General features: G+C 41.5%; 1 protein-coding gene across 1 annotated transcript in view; it reads right to left on the bottom strand.

The window, feature by feature from the left end:
* The window catches only part of tanc2a (tetratricopeptide repeat, ankyrin repeat and coiled-coil containing 2a), a 37,734-nt gene extending 25,171 nt beyond the window's left edge, over positions 1-12,563 (bottom strand). The window contains exon 1 of the mRNA XM_070847419.1: positions 12,485-12,563. The gene's annotated coding sequence lies outside the window, so the exon portion shown is untranslated. The remainder of the gene's footprint in view (positions 1-12,484) is intronic.
* Positions 12,564-21,462: the final 8,899 nt, after the last annotated feature.

Raw genomic sequence — 21,462 nt, 5'->3', positions numbered from 1 at the left:
TGAAATGAATGTCCTGTTAGTGAGCTAACAAAGAAGCATGCTGTGTTCGCAAGCTTTCTGATGTGACCAGGTTTTCAGTTAGTATTATAATATATACATTCAGCCCACATTAGACCAATCCACACTGATCTTGAAGCACAGTCTGTGTGTGTGTGTGTATGAAATACATACTTTATGAGTGTTCTGCAGTTACGTAGCTGACTCTGCAGAATATCTCATTTGTCCGACTGGCAGTAGAATTATTACTCACACATATACACACACTCGGCACACACCCCCTCCCTCTCTTCCTTTACTACAGTGTGACTTTTGAACACACCCAACTTGCTGGCTGGCAATGTTGTTGCTAGGCAACCGTCTGCCGTTGCTAAGAGATCCATTAATGAGAATGTGATAGAATGTAGCCCTGCTTGCCTTCTGGTATATGCTTCAGTGTGTGTGTGTGTGTGTGTGTGTGTGCTGTTTGACGGCTACAGGAGTTCATATATGAGTCACTAGAACAAAGGCTGACCAAAAGGTGATTTAATTAGAGAAACAAAGAGCTTCCATGCGACTCTTACTGGTTGGCTTCAGGTTAAACGGCAAGTAATGTTAGCTAAATACACACAGCCAGATAAAGTATTCTAATTTAAGACTTGGTTTTGGGTTGGGTTAGTGTGTGACAGTGGAGACTAGACATGGTTATAGTTAAGGTAAGGGTATTTTACATATATTGTGTGAAACAAACGCTGAGAAAAAAAAATAGTTTTGTCTGTGACTGTGAGGAAAAATAGTGCCGTGTGCTCGTAATCGAGGAGTGTGTAATGACAGTGTCACAAAAGCCAGGGATCACACCAACCATTGTTTCAAATACCTGGTGGTCACAGTTTAAGCAGCATATGTAACCAGTGACCTCTGTCCCCCTCTGTCGACCACCAGGGATCACAGCAGCGTGCCTGACTACTCTCTTCCTGTCTCAGTCTCGGCTGCTGTCTACAGGCCAGTTTCTCTTCAATTTCGGTACCCTACTGTCGGCCACACATCCGCTGGCTTCCCTGAGGGGGTCGATCCTTTCATTGTCAAATGCTGAGAAAATATTTTCGCTTAATTTGACTTCATTCAGCTTCATTAACAACACAGAATCACAATACCACAGAGGAGTGTTGCTGTTACATCAAAGAGTGCATATAGGACAAAAGGTAAATTAACATGCATATGCATACAAACACACCTACACATGCATACATCTATAAATCATCATATACACATCACATATGCACACACACATACTGTATACGTATACACATGTACTCTCATACATAATTCCATATGTATTGGTTTGACAGTGTCACTCTCTTATAACCTGGCTAGATCTCCACGGTAACTTATGCTGCAAACGTCACTGGTGCGGAGGAAGTTATGTTCAGAGTTTCGGCTTAAATCGCCTGTAAAAAGCTCCGCCCTCTTTTTTCCCTGATGATATTCTCCACAAGTGATGTAGATTCAGTGCTGTAAAAAGACCTTCTACCGAATATGCAAAGTGTAGCGTCATGTTATCACGGGAACCTTAATGAAATCAGTTGGCGATGTAGAAAGTGTGTGATATCAAACACACACTAACACGTGTCTTTTTATTTGTCTTTACTGAGAAAAGGAGTAAAATGATGACGATTAACAAAGACAGTTGACATTCGTTATCTCTGACTGCGAGTTTTGGGTTTGTTGAACCAGCTCACGCAAGGAAAGCCTGGCTATGTTAAATGTGCTTTGTGGCACACCCCTTAGACCAGCAACTACGGTGTTCTGCAAGGTACAATTGCTGTTTTTGTCAGAGTGGTCTGGTCGCTTTGAAGGCAGCGAGAGGACGGCTGTTTCTGATTAAACCAAAAGGATCTTCCCGGTCTATCTCTGCAGGGATCCTTTCGGTAACATTGTCAGACGCTTCAAATAACCTGAGCCTGTCAGTGGCAAAAACAAGCACTTGTAGTGGAGCGCACTTTGATCAGGCTCAGTTGGCCATAACGATTGCAGCCTGTTTGGAGCCGAATCCAGGTGTAAAAATTCTGCACTTATCCTTTAAAACACACAATAAATCATAGTTAAAGGTCATCTATTTGACGGGTAAACAGAGGTCCACTTTTTAATTTTGATCCAAATAATGCCACTTCCTTATAATACCAAAATAGATGAAAATCTGACTCCTCACAAACCTACATAAATCATACTGTCTCATTTTTAAGCATTTTCCAAGAAGCTGCATGTAAATAAGTTTTAGCCTCAAAATTCTATTGGAGATGCTGCAATTAGTTGTGTGAGTGCATGTAAAAACAATACATTTGTCTAACAAATCCTCCCGTTTTGAGTCAGTGGCTACTGGAGATGCACGTATAACTCTATGTCCTATCTTGTCCTCTATGTCCATCTATGTCCTATCCTTAATGACGGGGCAGCTCCGTACGTACTACTGTCTCCATGTCTGCGGTAAGGCTGCACATGTATAGTTCTTTTTTTTATCATTACAAAGGCAAGATTTTAATCATGCATTGCATTGATCGTTCCTTTGAAGTACTTTATCTCAGTTTGCAAAATGTTCAAAATGTCCAATGTATCGATCTTATCCAGTAGACACATCTTAATCTCCATAAACAGTAACATGAGGCTCTGTTCTGTGTCTGTGAGCTCAAGCGAAGCTCAATCTCTGACTTTTTCCGATTCACTCTGACTTCCCTTCTAACTCAGATCAGTTCTCTCCACAGGTGTGCTCGTATCTGCATTATGAGGCGAGCCGTTTTACTTGAAATAGAGTCCGTCGGCAGATTAACAAACACGCCAGTGAAGGAATCTGCGTTATAATTAACTGAGCTTAAGTTCTTTGGATCCAGACAGCTTTGAAATTGTGGCCTTGTCGTTCCACTTGGCCTGCAGCATAGAGACCTCTCAGACAGTCTTATTTAGTAGCTTTGTATTTAAACATTCATTCTATTGCCATTTTTACAGCTTTCTGTGTAAACTTTGCCTACAATATGTATGCATACAATTTAGATTTCTTTATCAGCTTAACAGCTGTGCTTTCAGAAAATATAAGCTTTTCTCTAGAGTGTCCCGTAATATTTTGAGTTCCACAGTATTTTGTATGTAAACGTATGCTTTTCTTCTCGTTTTTTTGAATATTATTTTTTGGCAATTTTCACCTTTATGGAAAAAGCCAGTGAGAGGCAGACAGGACACACAGGAGAGAAAAGTTTAGGACATGCAGCAAAGGTTGTGTGTAGGGTGGGTGGCAGTGTGTGTGTGTGTGTGTGTGTGTTTGTGTCTGTCTGTCTGTCCAGAACCAGCAGAACAGCTGTTTAAGATAATAATACATTTTATTTGTAGAGTGCCTTTCTAGAAACTCAAAGAGACTTTACAAAAAGTTAAAAATACATTAAATAAAAAATTAAAAGCATGACAATGCCTTCGCAGTACCTTTGTATAGTTTCGAATGGTTTTTGCACTATTGTATGCATATTGGAGGTTTCTGCATGTGGGTTTTGCTGCTGTATAACAATCCTTGCACAGGCATGCGTGGACATGCATACACACACACACAAACACAATACAAACACAGGGACATGATAGATGAGGTATCAGCAGATCATCATAATAATGCAGAGAATGTGGCAGAGAGTCTCGTTTTTTCCTGCTGTCTTCCTCTTTTCTCTCTCTCTTTCCATTGTTAGCCACATTTTCTCTTTAGGCCAAACAATCTTGAGTGTGTGTGTGTGTGTGTGCCTCTGTGTGTGTGTGTGTGTGCAGTCACAGGAGAGTAGATAAGGTGCTCTACAGCCAGGTGCAGAGCGAGCAAGAGAGAAGTAAAGGACAAACCCCATAATGGTGAGATGCTGTGTGTGTGTGTGTGTGTGTGTGTGTGTGTGTGATTGGCCAGTCAGGTAAGACGTCTGTAAACACCACTTCATATCTGTGTTTAAACTAAGTTTTGAAAAAATTCTTGAAGTCGTTAAAACAGAACAAGTAGCAGATATTGAAAAACCTGGGCACATAAAACTAAAAAACTATGAGCATGACTGAAATGTAGCTACTTAGTCCTGGAAAGGAGGACTAAGCTTCATTTTTGTTTGAGAGAACGTCCCACAAAAGCTTCTCCTTGGAGCAGATGTATGCTTTAATGACGTACAGCAGCAGTAGCTAGCTCAGCCTTACGTGTGTGTGTAATGTGTGTCAGTGTGCTAATCCTTGGTGACAAGCGAGCAGGAATGATGGGATTGAGTCAAAACACACACACCCCACACCCCACACCCCACACACACACAACACACAGGCACACACACACATGCATGACCGAACAGCAGCACATACATTATAGTGACAGTACATGTGTGTGGAAAAGACAAATGTTGTTTTTTTTTTATGTAAATGCACTCAAGACAAATTAGACTGGTGGCTGGGAAAGTACGGCAAAGACTCCTTTGTGTCTGGCTGAGAGAGGAGGTGATTTATTAATACACTAATACAACAATGAAATAAAAACTATGCCATTTTTCACTTTTAGATTCATAATGTATAAATAATACATAAATGCATCTATAAACTGATTTTTTTCATAGTAGCAGTCATTTATTTTTTGGCTACTTGGTGTCTCAGATGTGTCGTGTAAGACAGATAATGCCTATTATAAAATAACGCCACACGTACTGAGGATTTACCATAATTCCATTATAGTACAAACAAGAGTTTCTGTGTGTGTGTGTGTGTGTGTGTTGTGTGTGTGTGTGTTATCTGCAATAGAAGGTGACAGACTCTCTTTCTCTCTCCGTCTCTCAAGTTTAATAGTTAAGGAAGACTAACTGGTTCACTAATATGTACAGTAAATCAACTTGCCAGCTTGGTTAATGCATCAGCTGAGGTTGGGGGGGGGGCCGGGGTCGGCTGTCACCCTCCTACTCTCGTATGAGTTGATCATCATCAACACATTAAGACTCAACCATCATTCTGACATTAGAAGGAAGCTTAAGGTCTTGGGTTAAAATGGGTACCGCTTTACATTTTGTATTTTACTTTAACAGCAAGTTATTAACCATCAAAGACACATTGGAACAATGTGTGGGGTTGGTTGTCCCAAGTGGCAACCTCTGAGGATCTCTATTTGTTGAAATACCAAAACTAATGCGAAAAATATGTGATTTTAATAAACTTTGGTAACTATTTTGTTTTTTAAGTTAGAGACATCAAATGCATTTTTAAATGAATAGAAGCCACTGCCAATTTCATGTGTGCAGTCTTGCAGTCAAAGTACGTTAAAATAACAAAACAAAAAACACAGGAAACAAAAAATCACAAGACGCACAAAATTAAAGATGAAATGAAGAAACTGGTGACTCATGGCGGCTCTGCAGCCAGTAAATGTGACTCAGCACTGATGTGGAGAGAAGCTCATTCATCTGAGTGTGTGTGTGTGAGAGAGAGAGAGAGAGAGAGAGAGATATGACTATGGTGTTCGCATGTCTCTCTCTCTCTCACACACACACACACACACACACACACACACACACACCATCTGTCGTCAGTTACTGCTCCATCTGACCTCCTCTAACTTCGTCTGTCTTAAACACACAATGACATTTTATCCAAAATTAAGTTCTACATCCAATGCATTTAGCAAACTGTAGCGTTAGTTGAGCAAAGTAAAACTAAAACTTTGCCTTTTCAAATAACAATATTCTCAGTAACATTCTCTACAGTACCAGAGGAACACAAAGTTTAGCTACAAAAGATGTCTGAAGCTCTTTGTTGACCCAAATCGCTCTCTAACTGGTCCTTCAGTATATTTGTCTTCTGTTTTAATGTGTTGTCCTGACAAGTATAGAATAATTGTACCCTGTATAGTAAATTCTCATCATGAAGAAGCCATGCTAAGAGCCAAGCATTAGCTACCATCATGCTAGGACACAACATATAGAAGTAGAAGTGGCCCCTTATTTCCGCACCAGCACACACGGACAGCACAGATGGACGACCCCATTACTGCACACAGTGGAGTTTACTACTATATACTGACTGTTTCCATCACAAAATAGTTTGTCATTTTTTTATGCACCTAAAACTTGTTTTGTTCATGTTTGCAAGCAGATGCTAACCACCATCGTGCACGCTGAACAAAGTTCTCTTGCAAAAAGCGTGGATCTAAAATATATTTTGAAAGTGAGGGGGGAAAAAAAGGAGAGAATATGACTGAAATATGGAACTTGCCATGAACTTTGGTACAGGCCACGAGGATGAATCCAACTGACTCTGATGATCACGACCTTCCTCTAGCACCATAATCTGGCTGAAAATTGTAATTTGTCGAAAGCTTACTGACGGCCGTTCCGGGCAGCTACTTTCCGTGTCAGTGGTGGTCAGGATGCCATATGGTGTATTGTAAACCTTCCCTAATTAGCCTGAATCATACAATGTGTCTGGGAATGATTAGTCATGTTGACTGTCGGTGTCTTGCTTTCTGTCTCAGGCAAACACAGTCTTTCTGCCATTCTCTTCTCTCTACTGCTGATAATTCCAAATGATTTCTACCACTGACCGACTGACCGTACCCATCTGCTGGTCTGTACCCCAGTATTTCCGTGGCTACTAATTGATCCTATTTTTGTGAAGAGTGACAAAAAGCGTTAGATCTTTAGAGCCAAATCGTCCACCATCATCTTGTCAGCCCGCTCTCCTTACCCTTCGACATGTGATAAGTGAAACCTGACCCTTGCTGCTCTGTGCTGGGACTCTGCTGCTGCTGCTGTGTGCAGAAGACTCTTTCACTTTATAATTGTAACATCCGTTATCCGACTATTAATAACACGGTTCGTATTTTACAAATGATAGGGTTTTTTTTCCTCCTTTTTTGATTGTGGGCACCGATACCAAAAATGAACTGAAGTCTCTCACTCTTTATCATTAATATTATTGTGATCAATTTAGCATGCTGATGTTACGATTTAGTTCGAAGCACCACTGTGGCGATGTAAAGGACTCCCCGAAAACCGTAAACCCACCGGGCACGTCTATGTCGCCTTCCGGCTGTCGTCTGGCTTTATTCTGTCCTCTGCTCAGCATTTCAGAAGCGTTTCAGACACAGAGCATTTGCCTGGCCGATTAGCCGACTTGCTCATATTTTCCCATGCTTCTGACAAGAACTGGCTACTTTTCTTATTTAGTCTGGTTGAAATGTGTTTCTTGTACGGATTTACCACTTTGTTGAGTTCTAACCTACAGACAGTCGGTTAAAGTTAAAGTGAGACTGTTCTTCCACATCCCAGACTAACCTCCTGCTGTTCATGGTGTTGACGTTTGGCCTGGTGCCAATAATATTAATGTGTTGAAGGAATATATGGTTGAAAGTCTGCAAGGAGAGTTTTATTCTGAAAACCGCCTGGATTCTCTTTGCCGTTTCTTCGTGCGACTTCCTGCCTGCTCTGCGCTGCTTGACGTGGTCTTCCATCGAAAACAGACCAGGTGCGTATCTTTAGCGGAGCGCCAAACTGCTTCTGAGACGCGTCTAAAACGTGCCACGGTGTTTCTGGTGGGATTTAAAGCATTGACTAGAATGGGCTGCCGATCAGCTCCGGCAGAACATGATGCAGGAGTCTTAGGCTGATTCAACCCGATTCAGCCCTCCCAATGATCGGAGGAGAAATCTGGTCTGGGACCTTGATTGGTACGGATGTTCGGATTATTTGGTAATGTGAAGGGTTAACAGAACCAATCGTACTCATTGGATAAAATTCAAATATAGTCAATATTTAGGATTTAGCCAACCACAATAGCCAATAAAAAAGACAAATCTACAAGCACATGGAAGACCTGGAGCACCACACGGTGTCGTCAAGCACCGGTAAACATTCTAGCCCTTGAGGCTAACCTTAGCTAGCGTAGTACCAGTGAAGATATACAAACAGCATCTCCTAAACCATCTTCTTTTTTCCCACCCAGACTCCATTAGCCTTCGGTCATGTTTGCTCTCACTGCAAAGCATCACCAAAGCAAGTTGCACCGTGTTAGTTTGTTCACATCTGCTTCCCCTAGAGATCACTTGAGATCACGCTCCCACTGGCACAATAATCTTAATAATATCCTGTAGTGGCAATTATTTTCAAACTTTGCAGCGGGCGCATGTTTGAGATAACAGAGAGGAGCACCTGTGAAGTTTCTCATTACGTACGCGATGCAGCCTCATTTAAAAAGCAGTTACGATATTTAAACTCCTGCAGACTCTTGTTGAAGTTGGTGTGTAACTGCAGTGACTATAATCTGATGTACTAACTTCAGTAGATATATAATCCAGGAATGCAAATGAACAGTTACTGGAACTCTGCAGTGTCCAAAATGTTGTTGCACAGCATGCAAATTCAATTCAAATTCTTCTACCTGATCTACCTGTTCCCGGGTAAAAATCTATCATGTGCGTGTTTGAGCAGCTGAGCACATAACCTTTACTCCAGCGCCCTCACGACTTCCTTACAGGGATTCTTTGATGATCTAAGGCATGCTGGGAGATGCTGTCCACACTGCCTCTCCTGTAGGTCAACCTGAGTTTTACAGTGACTGATGCCTCTCTTCCCCAACACCTCAGAGGGATTTCCCCTTTGAAAAACACTCACACACACACACACACACACACACACAAAGAGGCGTTGCTCCCTATGAGCAGAGGAAACGGCCAGTATCGTTCACACAGCTTATTCAGACACACACTCTAAACCTAACGCACACTTACAAGACTGGTTTGGTTGTGTATCTCTGTGTGTGTTTGTTATTAGCAACAGCTGAACCTACACGGACTCACTCACACTCACACACACACACACTCTCTCTACCTTATCTCTCTTCCCCAGAGAAGCCAATCCTGACTTCCTGTAATCGCCCAGGACTCCCTAGGCTTACACACACACACAGGAAGGCAGTGTGTGTGTGCTGAAAAAAGTTCCTGTACATAAACAAACAAAGGGCCAATTGATATGTTCACTTTTTAGGCTGTAACCTTTTTTTTCCCACTTTTACACTCTTTGAAGTAATTTAAACCTTCACGAAGTAACTGCACTGGTGGCCCCCAGTGGCTGAGAGTGGATAATCATTTGAGGACTCGGAGTACCAGAACCATCTCGTGTGTGGAGACAGAAGCAAACTACAATATCAGTAACTGGAAAATTGTCAAACTATTTGGGTAAACTGAACCTGCCGTTGTTTACTTCCACCTCAACCTGTAGAGGTATCCTACAATTCCCAGAATGACTTTCAAACACCCTCATAGAGGAGGCTGGAGGAGCTGGCTGCTAATTTTACACCACAAACCAATCAACCAACCAATTTTGGTTCTGCATGTTTAAAAGTCTCTTTAACATACACATGTGACCCCGGTTTTCAGAGAGAACGTCAAACTGTGACAAAAGACCATCTTTTCATTTTTCTCCAGCTCCAATCTTTCATTAAACGTGCATTAAAACGCTTCGTTTAGATTTGGCTCCCTTTATGATGTCATCAGGGACTGTGAACATGTGACGTCCTCCAGCCCCTCAGCAGGTTGACGGTCCCCACCCACTGAAAACCCCTCTGAGCCTGCCATCGTCTTCTCCTCGCTAACAGAGGATGAAAACAGCTGCAGCCACCGTGTCTGCTGCGATAAAGCTAATGTAAACCTGTTCTGATTGGACCTACCAATACAAGCATGCACCTTTAATATACGCTTGCTTGACAGTTTGTGAGGTGCACCTAGCTAAAACTAATACCAACATCCTTGCATATAGGTTAGAATCAGTTTCAGTGAGGTGTAGATCCAACTGGAGGACGCAGTTTGTGGTGCTGTTGAACTGTACTGTGGCAAGCGTTTATATCATTTTGTCCACCCCATTTATATTAATGGGGGCAGGCTAAGCAGCAGAAACTCTCTGTGTTGTATGCTAATTAGTGGTGAATGCTTTGTACAGTATTAGTGTTCTTACAGTAATAATAATAATAAACGTCTGATAAGTCATGTCTGACAATTAAAACTGAAAATACCGGCTAACGTTAGCTAATGCAGACTGACAGAGCAAGCTGCTGCTCAGCTCTGAGCGTCCACACATCCTCATTAAATGTGATTAAGATATTAATGTGATCTTCTTACAATTCTAATTGAAGGATTTCAACTGTTGTTTACTATCTGCTAGCAGTAGCCGTCATTCAGCATCCAACTCTACTTGATGCTGGCTATAATGCACTGAAACAGGTGCTCCGCAATAGCTGACTTAATATGCACGTAGCACATATAGCACTATATATACACAAAGAAGATCTACGATAATAAATTATATTCTGTGCTGCATTTGTTACTGAACTGTCCAGATTGAATGTTAATCTGACATTAATACTGTACAACGTAAATGGAACCGCAATAAATATCAGGTGTCTTTCTTCATAACATCAGTTTTTGTTCATACCTCAAGCATGGACTTTGTTGTGGTGGTGCTGTAATGGACTGTATTCTTTAAGACAGGTGACTGATATCTATAGTCCACCTCATAACTTCAAACACTGCAGCCATAACACCAACAGAATCTGACCCAACCTGCCGTAAATATCAAATATAACAGTGTTCAGCCAAATAATTCTTCATAATTCTTGTCATCAAACCCTCCCTACACATTATGTTTATGCATAATTGTTTTTGGTAAATTGGCCCTACGGGCTTATTTGAAACAAAAGATGATCAGGAACAGGTCTGAGAAGGAAGCCCTCTAAAAAAATATGATCTAATAAGTAATATAGTCATTTTTCTCCAGTAGTGCCTGTAACCTAAATCACCTCTTGCAGGGTGGATTACAAACTACTGCATGGCAGCTGGATCGCTTAGGACTGCAAATTGCTGGAGACCAGCATGACTCCACGGTAGGTACATTACCCTCTGCAATATGGAAAGCTCAAAAGATCATCAAGGACAGCAGTCGGGCGGCCCCACACTCTATTCTCACCCTCGCCACATGGAAAATGATACTGGAGCATTAAATCACACGCTGCCCACTTCCGAGACAGTTTCTTCCCACAGGAAGTCAGAATGATGGACTGTGCTCCTACAGGCGCTGCACACTAACACTATTAGTTATCACGCTATTTTCTGATAAATATCCCATCATTTATTTTTGGCGCATTGGGCTGAAGATGGGAGTGACTCAGCCAGACAGGTTTAGCAAAACGCACATAGGAACATAATCACAAGGGCAGGTGATGTGATGGGAAGTGTTGGAATTAATCCGGAATTTGCGAAGGGGAAGGAAATTCCTCCTCACCGTGGCACCGTTGCCTTGCCATGGCACTGAACACTGTCCCCGCGCATTGTATTCCTTTAATTAGCACTGTGATATAATTAAACTAATGACGGACATGGTGGGGGGGCTTTTAATCAGAGCAGTGTTAAACCCAGACTATGAGCTACAGGGTAAGGCAGATTAACATGGGATTACTCCCATCTGCACCACTACTGTCTAGGAAAAGAAGCCAGAGAGGGGACAAAATATGGCAAAGAGACAACTTGGTCAGAACGATCAGCTGCTGCATAAACACATCCAGAGTTCCAGACGGACAGACAGATAGATAGACAGACAGACAGACAGATAGACAGACAGATAGATAGATAGATAGATAGATAGATAGATAGATAGATAGATAGATAGATAGATAGATAGATAGAGCCAGTGCACACACACTCTCAGAGCCGGCCCAATGATACAGATTAATAATGGACATAGTATTGTGAGAGATAATCCCGTCATTTTCAACACAAAGGATTTCAGTTTCCTGCCAAAACAACTGTTAACCGCCAGCTGGCCTCAAACAGATGTCCGACCCAGGACAAGCAACAGGAATTTTGTAATGCCACCAACATTTGGGGAGAAAACATGGGCAGAGGAACGGGGAAGGCAGCAAGAGAGGGGCGCGTAAAGAAAAATCCTTCTCACACACACACACACACACACACACACATTTCCTGGTGAAGGTTATCTGTTCCAGGCTCCCTTTCACTTTAGCCTGTGCTCCTAGTCTACTTCTCACACTCCAAAGAGTGTGTGCAGCCCTCAGGACCACATGGAAGTGTGTGTTCGCCCCCGTGGCAGTGAACAACGGGTTTAAAGTGAGGATTTATGATCTTCTGACTGATGAGTTATTTGTGAGGGAAGTCGAAGCTGCTGTGGGGAGTTGAGCATCTTTGAGATCATTGTAGGATCACATGGATGAGATGATACTGATTATAGAGGAACCACAGGAAGAACAGGATGAAAACAGCGAGAAACATTTCTAACATCATCATATGGCTTATTGATCTTTGTTGGTATTATGGCTGACACACACACACACACACACACACACACACACACACACACACACACACACACACACACACACACACACACACACACCATCTTACTACAGTATCATCCTCACACACACGTATCCCAGACACGGACCCTGACAGGAAACACGACCAGCCCACCTGGAGCGTTGGTTTCCCCTCAAATCAGCGGCGATAGGAAGCCCGTCAGAGCGGCAGATAATGGGTCGGTCACGGTCGGGTTAATACGGAGCCCTCGGTGTGTACTCCTCCGTGGATCCCCGGTAGAAACCGACGGAGTGGTGGCGTGTGAGACGGTTTCCCACTCTTCCCCACTCCCCACGCATTACCGGATATCATTAACGGCCCCGTCGGTCCACGGGAGGTGATATTCCGGCCATTATTCCTGTCCTCCGGTGAGCACGAGCTGACGTCTGAAGAGCTCCGGTGGCACGAGTCTCCTCCGGTCGACGGGAGGTGATGAATTATTCATGAGAGGGGCGTGGCTAATACGCTCAGTGTGTGTGTGTGTGTGTGTGTGTGTGAGAGTGTATGTGTGTGTGTGCGCGCGCTATAGACAACAACAACGTCTGAGGCTACAGTCGAACCAGCAACTGTCATGATGGAGGTGGTGACGTGCAGGAGGACCCCTAGCGGTCAGAAGGAAATGTGCACCCAGGAAGTGCAGGAGTGCTGAGGTATGAAGAAATAAACAGAATAAATAATAATTAAAATATATATAGAAATAAAAATAATAAATAATAATAATAAAAAATAGAAATAAAAATAATAAATAATAATTCAAAGAAAAAAAAGAAAGTGAAATATTGTCATTAAAGCTCGGTGATTTTATTGTAATGGCATTTCCAGGAATCCTCACTCAGTCAGGCTCAATATCTTTAGTGCAAACACGATAGCTGAGAAACAGCTACCAGCAATGAAAAGCATTGGGGTTTTTTTTTAGCTATGTGGACTGAAGCGTGCTGGAGAGGGACTGAGAGGGATCTGGAAGTTGTTTTCTTATGAATTCTAAAAGCTATTGTGTTCTTCATGCTACTGGCCGTAGTTTTCAGAAACTTTTCCTGAATAACCTTACTGGAATGTTCGCTGCAGGGTCCTGCACCCTTCAAGCAGCATTTGCAAAATGTTCCTAGAACTGTATATCTTACTAAAAAAAAAGAAAACTTTCTCTTGTGGGGGGTCCAGCAAATGTTTCCTTGTTCTTCATGCAACAGAAATGTGTTGTTCAGATTGTCCATCAAATACCAGTAGACTTCCTGTTGTATGTCACAAATCCTGAATGTCACACACCAACACAAACAAGTCCGCCAACCACATTCTCTCATCTTGAGTCTTGAATGCAAGATGAGGGGGCTTCAGAGGTCTTGCGAGGTATTGCGGTGATATTGCATGTGTGCGGTGTGTGTCACAGGCTCTCAAAGACGGCTTGGTTAAAGACGTCTGGCTCTCAGAAACAACACTGGATTAAAACAATGACATAGAAATATAATTTACATGTAGAGGCACGTAGATTATAGATACAAGATATATAACTGGCATACTCATATTTTTCATATTTACAAAATGGGTGTTGAATAATACTAGTTTTTGTACATGGGGTGAATGTCGCAGTGCCGCTGCCTGATGCCACTGTATTAGAAAATAGCAATAATATGATCAATATTTCCTGGGTTGGAAGAGAGGGTTTAACTGGACATTACTGGGCGTGGAGACAATGTCACCATCTGGCCGTCTGCATCACAACCACGCTGCAGTTGTTGGTGTCTGACCAGAACCGTTTTTTCCCAAAGAGATGATATGCTAACACAATATATATATAAAATACTGACAGCATGTCTTTGTTTTAACCTCCAAGTCATTAAGCTGGAATGTGAGAGTAAAATCAGTGTTTATGCCGTTAGAATATACGAATAATAATAACGGTAGACAACTAGACATTAGTGCTTGTAACAACTACTGTAACTCTGATGAACACACTGTGCAAACCGCGGCCTAAACAAACACATAACCGCAGTGGATTGTGGGCCATCCCACGCTGCTTTATGTGTGAATGTCGAGCGACGACACCCTGGAACGTGCTGCTGTTCGAAATGTGTGTGTAATATTTTACAAGACTCAGTGCTGAGGAGCGATATGTGCAATCAGGAAAAAAGCACATGTATGTTTTTCATGTCATATCATCAGCTCATACACAAGTAGAGAGGCCAAATACATTTACCTTTACTTATTAACTTATTTAAAGTTTATTCAACAACATATAATATAAGGCACACTGCAGTGAACTATTCCTGCATATATTTGAAAAGCATGTAAGAGTGTGTCTCGCTGAGATATTGAGCATAGCTTTTTTTTTTTGTGGCAGTGCTCCTCCATCAGATCAAAGCTTTGATCACCAATATATACAAAGTAAATATTTGGTATTGGGCAAGAACATGAAGCCGTACAGTCCGTCACTAATTTAGATACTATTGAACAGAAAATACAATATGTCCAATACAGTATCAGAAAAGATGTCAGACACCCCGTATGTACAATGAGATAAATGAATACGTTTGAGTAATTACAAAAGCATTTACAGAATATGTTATTTTGAGGTGCCTCCCACACATACACTTATTTTATAATAATGATGATTATACATTTATTTATTCCCTTGTATCTACCCATCGGTGTCCAGGTGGTACTTTAATGTAATTACAAAGTGTTTACACTGGATTTGGGGGCTATAATCTAAAGTGTCAACATCAAATTGGATCCATGAGACTCACAGAAAAGGAGGTGATTCCAGCCAGGATCATTCCAATACAACAACACAGAATAAACACTCTGTTGTATATAGTGATGTTAGTATGTTTGCTACCAAAGCCATGAACAAAAGACTGAAAAACTCCTAAAAGTTACATGAATGAATGTTCAAAAGAGTCGTTCACACCTTAGACTCTCAGTACAGTATTACTGGACATTTTCTTCGCACAAACTCTGAAAGATTTCCCTATTTTTGGGATCAATCAACAAACCTCCCACTGTGTTTTTGTGACAGGTGACCAAAGATGTTGGATGCAGTGAGGTAGGATGTGCTGTCTGGTAAGAAGACAATGCCTGACAAAGACAGAGGGATGGAATAAGACGTGAGAAATACACGACTGAGATACTTCTCAACCAAGTTCATAAGAAACAGTTTCATAGGAAATGGCTGACTGATACATAACAGTGTATAGTGTGTTTAAATCACTGCAGCTGAGAATGATGTTAAATGATGTTAAATGATCCAGCTGGTGAAGCCTCCATGTGGTAAACCTCGCTTCATGAGACTGGAACATTCGCAGCACTGGCGTGTGGCTTACAATAACAAGATTTAGATTTTAATAACGTTTTTCTTCATCTTTGTGTATTTTAATAGATCCTAATTGGCAAGACTCAAGGAATTTTGCAATTGTAATTGTAATGCATACATGACAGCTATGAGCTCTGAGCTCTGGTATAAGGACAACGTGGATTTGTCTTGAATGCCTAGCTGCCATTTGCAAGCACACATGGTCTTCATCATCCAGATAGGAAGGGCCGTCTCTACTGTGGCAACAAGCAGAGTTGTAGAGAGCAACAATTGAGCAGAACAATTGTGCCACTCAATGCATTCAGTTGGATTCAAATTCTTTTATATTGTTTATTTCTCAGATCAATAAAAATTTAACAGAATTTTTCTATTATTGATTTTTTTCTTTCTCAAGAAAAGTAAAAGACGACCCCTACAAGGGGCCATTTGATGTTCAAATTACAGGTTTTCAGTGGAGTATTCCTTTAACCCTAGAACACTAACGTCTGGTGATTTTCACCCACACGATTTTCATTGTGTCTGTTTTTTAAAGGAATTTTTCATTAACAATTTCACTAATTTTAGAGCCTTTTTATAGAGTCCCCCCTTGATACATTTTTTTGGTTTTATGAGACGTTGTATGGGGGAAAATAAAAGAAGAGGACTTCAATTTGCCATGTATTGTTGTACTTTAATATATTTTGATGAGAAGTATTTTTTTATCGGGTGTATTATCAGGTAAAATATACCCGACGTTAGTGATGGTGTTACTGACTGTTAGGTTAGTGTTCTAGGGTTAAAGTGTCACTGACGTACACATAATGAAATACTATACGTCAGTTTGCCCCCATGATGGCTGACAGGTGAGGAAGTGTGACCCTGTGTGTGGATGGTGAAACAGACTCTAATACTGGGGAGGTAGATTAGATAGAAGTGTTGTTCTGCACCTTCCCCACAAACTGATACATCACACTGCCAGATGCTGCTGCACCTGCTTCAGGATATCAAAGAGATGTGATACATTACAGTGAAAAACATTATTAGAGTCATCCTTCAGCTATAGGTCTGGGACACATGCCTCCATGCTGGTAAAGGTCTAAATGTGGAAAAGGAGCAACTTATTGGTTCACAGGGTCCCCCAAACATGGCACCACCATCTGACCAGTTACCATTTGGTGTTAATAAATCTTGACCCAATTTCATCCAGACTTCAGCAAGCTTGGTAAAAAGTCATATACATAAAAGTCACCCACTGTTTTTAATTTCCAATATCCTGGATGCGTGGCCTATTGTGAACACTGCCTTAACTCTGCGGTGCAACATCTGATGACGGACATGCAGATACGTCCCCCAAATAAGCCTAAAAAAGTCTGGCGCTACATTATGAGCTACTGTTATTCTATGGACATCAAAGGAGAGGTGTGGGAATCCAGGTCACTCACAGTGTCATATATACACGCTGAAATTGCTATTTGTTCCCTCTTCTCTATATTGGCCACAGAATATTACTTCTAAAAGTAATTTAAAATTGACGTGATGGGGGATGAGTTCCACAGTAAAAAATGCAGTGCAGCGTTCGGCCGAAGCTTATATGAGATTTCAGGCGTCTGAGTTGACCAAATAAAAAAGTTATCTCCTGAAGTTTTTCTGTCACTATTCTGCTACTTTGACTCAGCAAGCAAGCCCTTTATCTGGAAGAACAGAGAGGGACTTTCCTTCTGAGACAAATCACACATCACTCATATTGAAATCACGTTAGGAAGGGGCCTTTTATGGTCATATAGATTACAATTACACCGACAAAATGTGGACGTGTGCTTTAAAAGCTTTATACTCGGCCCATAGGTGCCCTTTGGGTGTCTGCTTGGCATACTAAAGAAGTCACTGGCAGCTTTAAAGCCATTTATAAAACACTTTACATTTGAGCTGGTTACCTGCTTACTTAACCATGAGGTAAGCACAGTAATGGTGCAGCAACCACATTCTGACTAGGGCCTAAAATGTCCTCTGTTTTAGTTCATATGCAGTTCATACGCTCTTAAGAGACTCAGCACACACTTTACAACAATATTATCATCTTATAAAATGTAACGGAGGGAATCTACAGGCAAAAACTGATTTTAAACATCAAATGAAGGACACATTTCTAAGTGGTAACAGACAGGCTTAGGAGGGAATAAGGGTGATAGTCCTTTAAGTAACAGGACTATGCTAATGACCTGAGTAATTGTGCTACAGAGTTGACACTGTGGCTGGCAGGACAGAATATGATGAGAAAATCTCCCTGTACAGAGATCAATAACTACACACACACACACACACACACACACACACGCTGCCAAAATCATGGAAACTGTCAACAAACAAAAAAGCCAGGCGTGCACGGCGAGCATGCCTGATGACTTTCAGCAATGACATCACAATATATCACAATAACATCCGCACAATGATAAAGCGTGGAATAAGCACCCGCTAGGCTGTAAATGTGTCAAAAATACCACGGGGTGTAAATTTGTATGTGAGGCCCAGTTTGAAGGCAGAACAGGAGCTCTTCTTAGAGAGATTTAAGAGGCTGAGCAAACGTACTCAAACTACTTATACATATACGTGTGTGTGTGTGCTATATTTAGTATATTATGAGTATAAGTTTGTAAGTATATATATAAGTATTAGAGTATTTAAATACAAATACTATTACGTGTAGGCTGACCGTAGATAACACATGACAGACTATATAAACATCATTCTCCTGTCAGCTGAGCCAAGTGGCTTCAGTTCCTCTTGTAGCTTCATGATCTCAAACTCAGGCTTGAGTTCTTCTGGCTCCTATTTTTTTTTTTCTATCTCAAAGTCTCCTGTTCACCTTCATGTAGCTCTGCCTTACAGAGTTTGTACGTCAGGGTCTGACTGTGGAACAGCTGAAACACCATCTTGTGGGCTGACGTCTCGACCGTTCATCCACCTTCCGCACCAGACTTGACACCTTTAACTACAGGTGAATCCTCCTGAATTACATCCAGATGATGCGTTTGTGTTTGTTTGCACCCCTAACAGAAAGTACAGTGGCCTGTACCAACCAAACGTTTGTTGGCGGATTTAACTAGTGTCCCTCTGCAAAATGTATGCAAACCGCATTTGAAATAGTTTGATGCATAGACATCATAAAACCTAAACCAATATTTGGGAACTGTGAAAAGCCTGATACTAATTTATTCTTACCACTCATTAAGGATAAACTGGACTTTTCACACTGTCATGACTTTGAATAGAGGTCCTGTTTGGCAGCACAGAGGGGGGAGGAGAAATCAACAGCTTAGCTATGTCAACTAGAATATAGGGCGTGACCTGACGTGAATGTTTACTGTTGCACCAGCTATCTTTGGAAGCTATCGCTCACCAGGCAAATATTTGATGTCTGACCACTCTACTGTCCGTGCACTATTAATGTTTAATGGCACACAACGATGCCCTTTTGTGAACCAAGCCTGTAAGTTTGAACCCATTAATACAAGAAACAAGCAAAAACCTATGAAAATGATATTCATTGGTATTTCTTAGTCAATAGATTCGATCATAACAAGTTGGTGTGAATGGTCGATGCCACAGACACCTGCTCTTTAACCCCTTTAAATGCACTGGTGAATGAAAGCCATTGTGTCGGGTTTGAATATTTAACCATTTTTGACTTAAGTAATGGGAACATCGTGCATGTAGTGTGACATAAGATGACTGTGTGAACACGAGGTCACTGGTGTGTTAAGGAAACCAGCGTATCATCATTCATCATATGTCATTTCACTTTGGACTTATGTGACTGATTACCTCCAGTTCTGTTTCAGAAGAACACTGTTGTGATTACACTAATGTCTGCCAAACATGGAGGAGTATACAGGACATGGTAAGACGGAAAAAAGAAATCTTTTACTGCTTGCAACACCAATAACTACAGATGGACCAGTAAGTGAGTATCAGAGACATCATGACACTAAGATTTCCTAACTGTGACTCAATAATTGTGTTTAAGAAGATCGTGGGATGGTTGAGATTCTTGAGATGTGCATTTTCAAAATAAAATTCCAACTTTGAACAGTGAATACATACATTTTATGTATTAAATCTAGACGGTATATTTAAGAGGCTCCTCGGGTGGCCCTCTAACCTTTCTACGCACTGTAGTGCAGCAACACACCTTTGTGCTAGTGAGGTAGTGGGGGAAGCATTTTCCCCACTATCTTTGTATCTATGTAAGGTTGTTTCCTTATTTTCCTTCTCAGTTTGCTCATTTGAAATATGTTTTGGTCTAACAGAGCTAGATTCAGATGGCTCTGTCCCTTGGACTGACACCTGATAAAATCATTTACGCACATATAACCAAACCATTGTCGCTTATCAAGCATGCCTGTACTATGAAGTAGATGTGATGACCCTGGATAATGAGGATGAACTCCTAAAAATGTCTCTCTGTCATACCAAAGCCAAGTAAGTGAACAACTAATAATTGTGCTTCTCCATTTAGTGTAAATTCTCTTTATCAGTACTTCTGTATCATTCTACAGACTGGTGCTCCGCATCACAGTGGATGACTCCAAATCGCTGAGGCTTAGTTCAAAGTGTGGAGCCATGCTGGTGTCGGTTGATAAGCTGCTGGAGCGTGCTGGAGAGCCGGGCTCAGAGGTCACTGGGGTTAGCGTTCACGCAGGCAGCAGATGCACTGGAAGTTTGGCACTCAAACAGGCCACAGCAGATAACGATGAGTCGTCGTCATAGCAACGTTTTAGAAATATATATTTACACATTTAGAGAGGCAAAATGTTGTGTTTAAAATGAGCAGTTTTCAGAAGCCGTTCATGGAGCACTGGATGAGTTCTTCCCGCTGATACTACGTGAAATCAGCCTTTACACTGACATTGAACGTCACTGCCAAAAGAATGGTGATAAATATGGATGAACATCATGGTAATGTAGAGATATGTCTTTATATGTCTTTATATGTCACACCTGTCATCACCGACCCTGCAATACCCCATGGGATGCTGCTCCACCAATTAAAAATGACGTCTTTAAATCTGCCCAGATATCAAGACTTAGACTTATCCCTCTGTTCCTCCTGCAAACATTCAGGCAGAGGCGTGCGAGCTCACTTTAACTATCTGTGCAGTGAAAAAATGTAGTGCACGGTCACAGACCTGAATGTTTTATTATTCCATAACCTTCCTCTGGCGTGGCCAAATGGTGAGATTAGACAAACATGTTTGTCTCTTTGTCCAAACCTCCTTTTGTATGTGTATAATAACTGACTGTCTCTTAACAGACGGTTGGAACAAAGCACGTAGACTTTCAGTCAAATCTGTCCACCGGCTTTATTCAGAAGATGATGTCATCGATTGGAGGCCACACTCGACCAATGGCAGCTGAGGGCCCCTCATTATAGGATCTGGCTTTGGTTGCTGTTGTAACGGTTTCTTTGTTCACTGTTGTTTTTACGAGTGATGTAAACCCTTTGGGGCTTGCAGCCAGCGACATCACAGGTGGATTGGAGGAGATATCAGCTGGCTGAATGTGCTGGAGGAGGTCACATGATCAACAGATCATGACATCACAAAGGGAGCCAAATCTAAATGGAGCGTTTTCACACACATTTACTGAAAGATGGAGCAGGAGAAGAATAGAGGTGAACATGGTTTGGTAGTCTTAAGGCACACTGGCAGCACATATTTATGCTGACAAGACATCAAAAAGTGCTTCTTGTATAATATGGGACTTTTACCTGACGAGCTGAGAGGATGAGCAGGTGACGGGTGAAGGA

Source organism: Pempheris klunzingeri, chromosome 17 (genome assembly GCF_042242105.1).
Source record: "Pempheris klunzingeri isolate RE-2024b chromosome 17, fPemKlu1.hap1, whole genome shotgun sequence".
Lineage (NCBI taxonomy): Eukaryota > Metazoa > Chordata > Actinopteri > Acropomatiformes > Pempheridae > Pempheris > Pempheris klunzingeri.
This window is presented reverse-complemented; position numbering and strand designations above follow the sequence as displayed.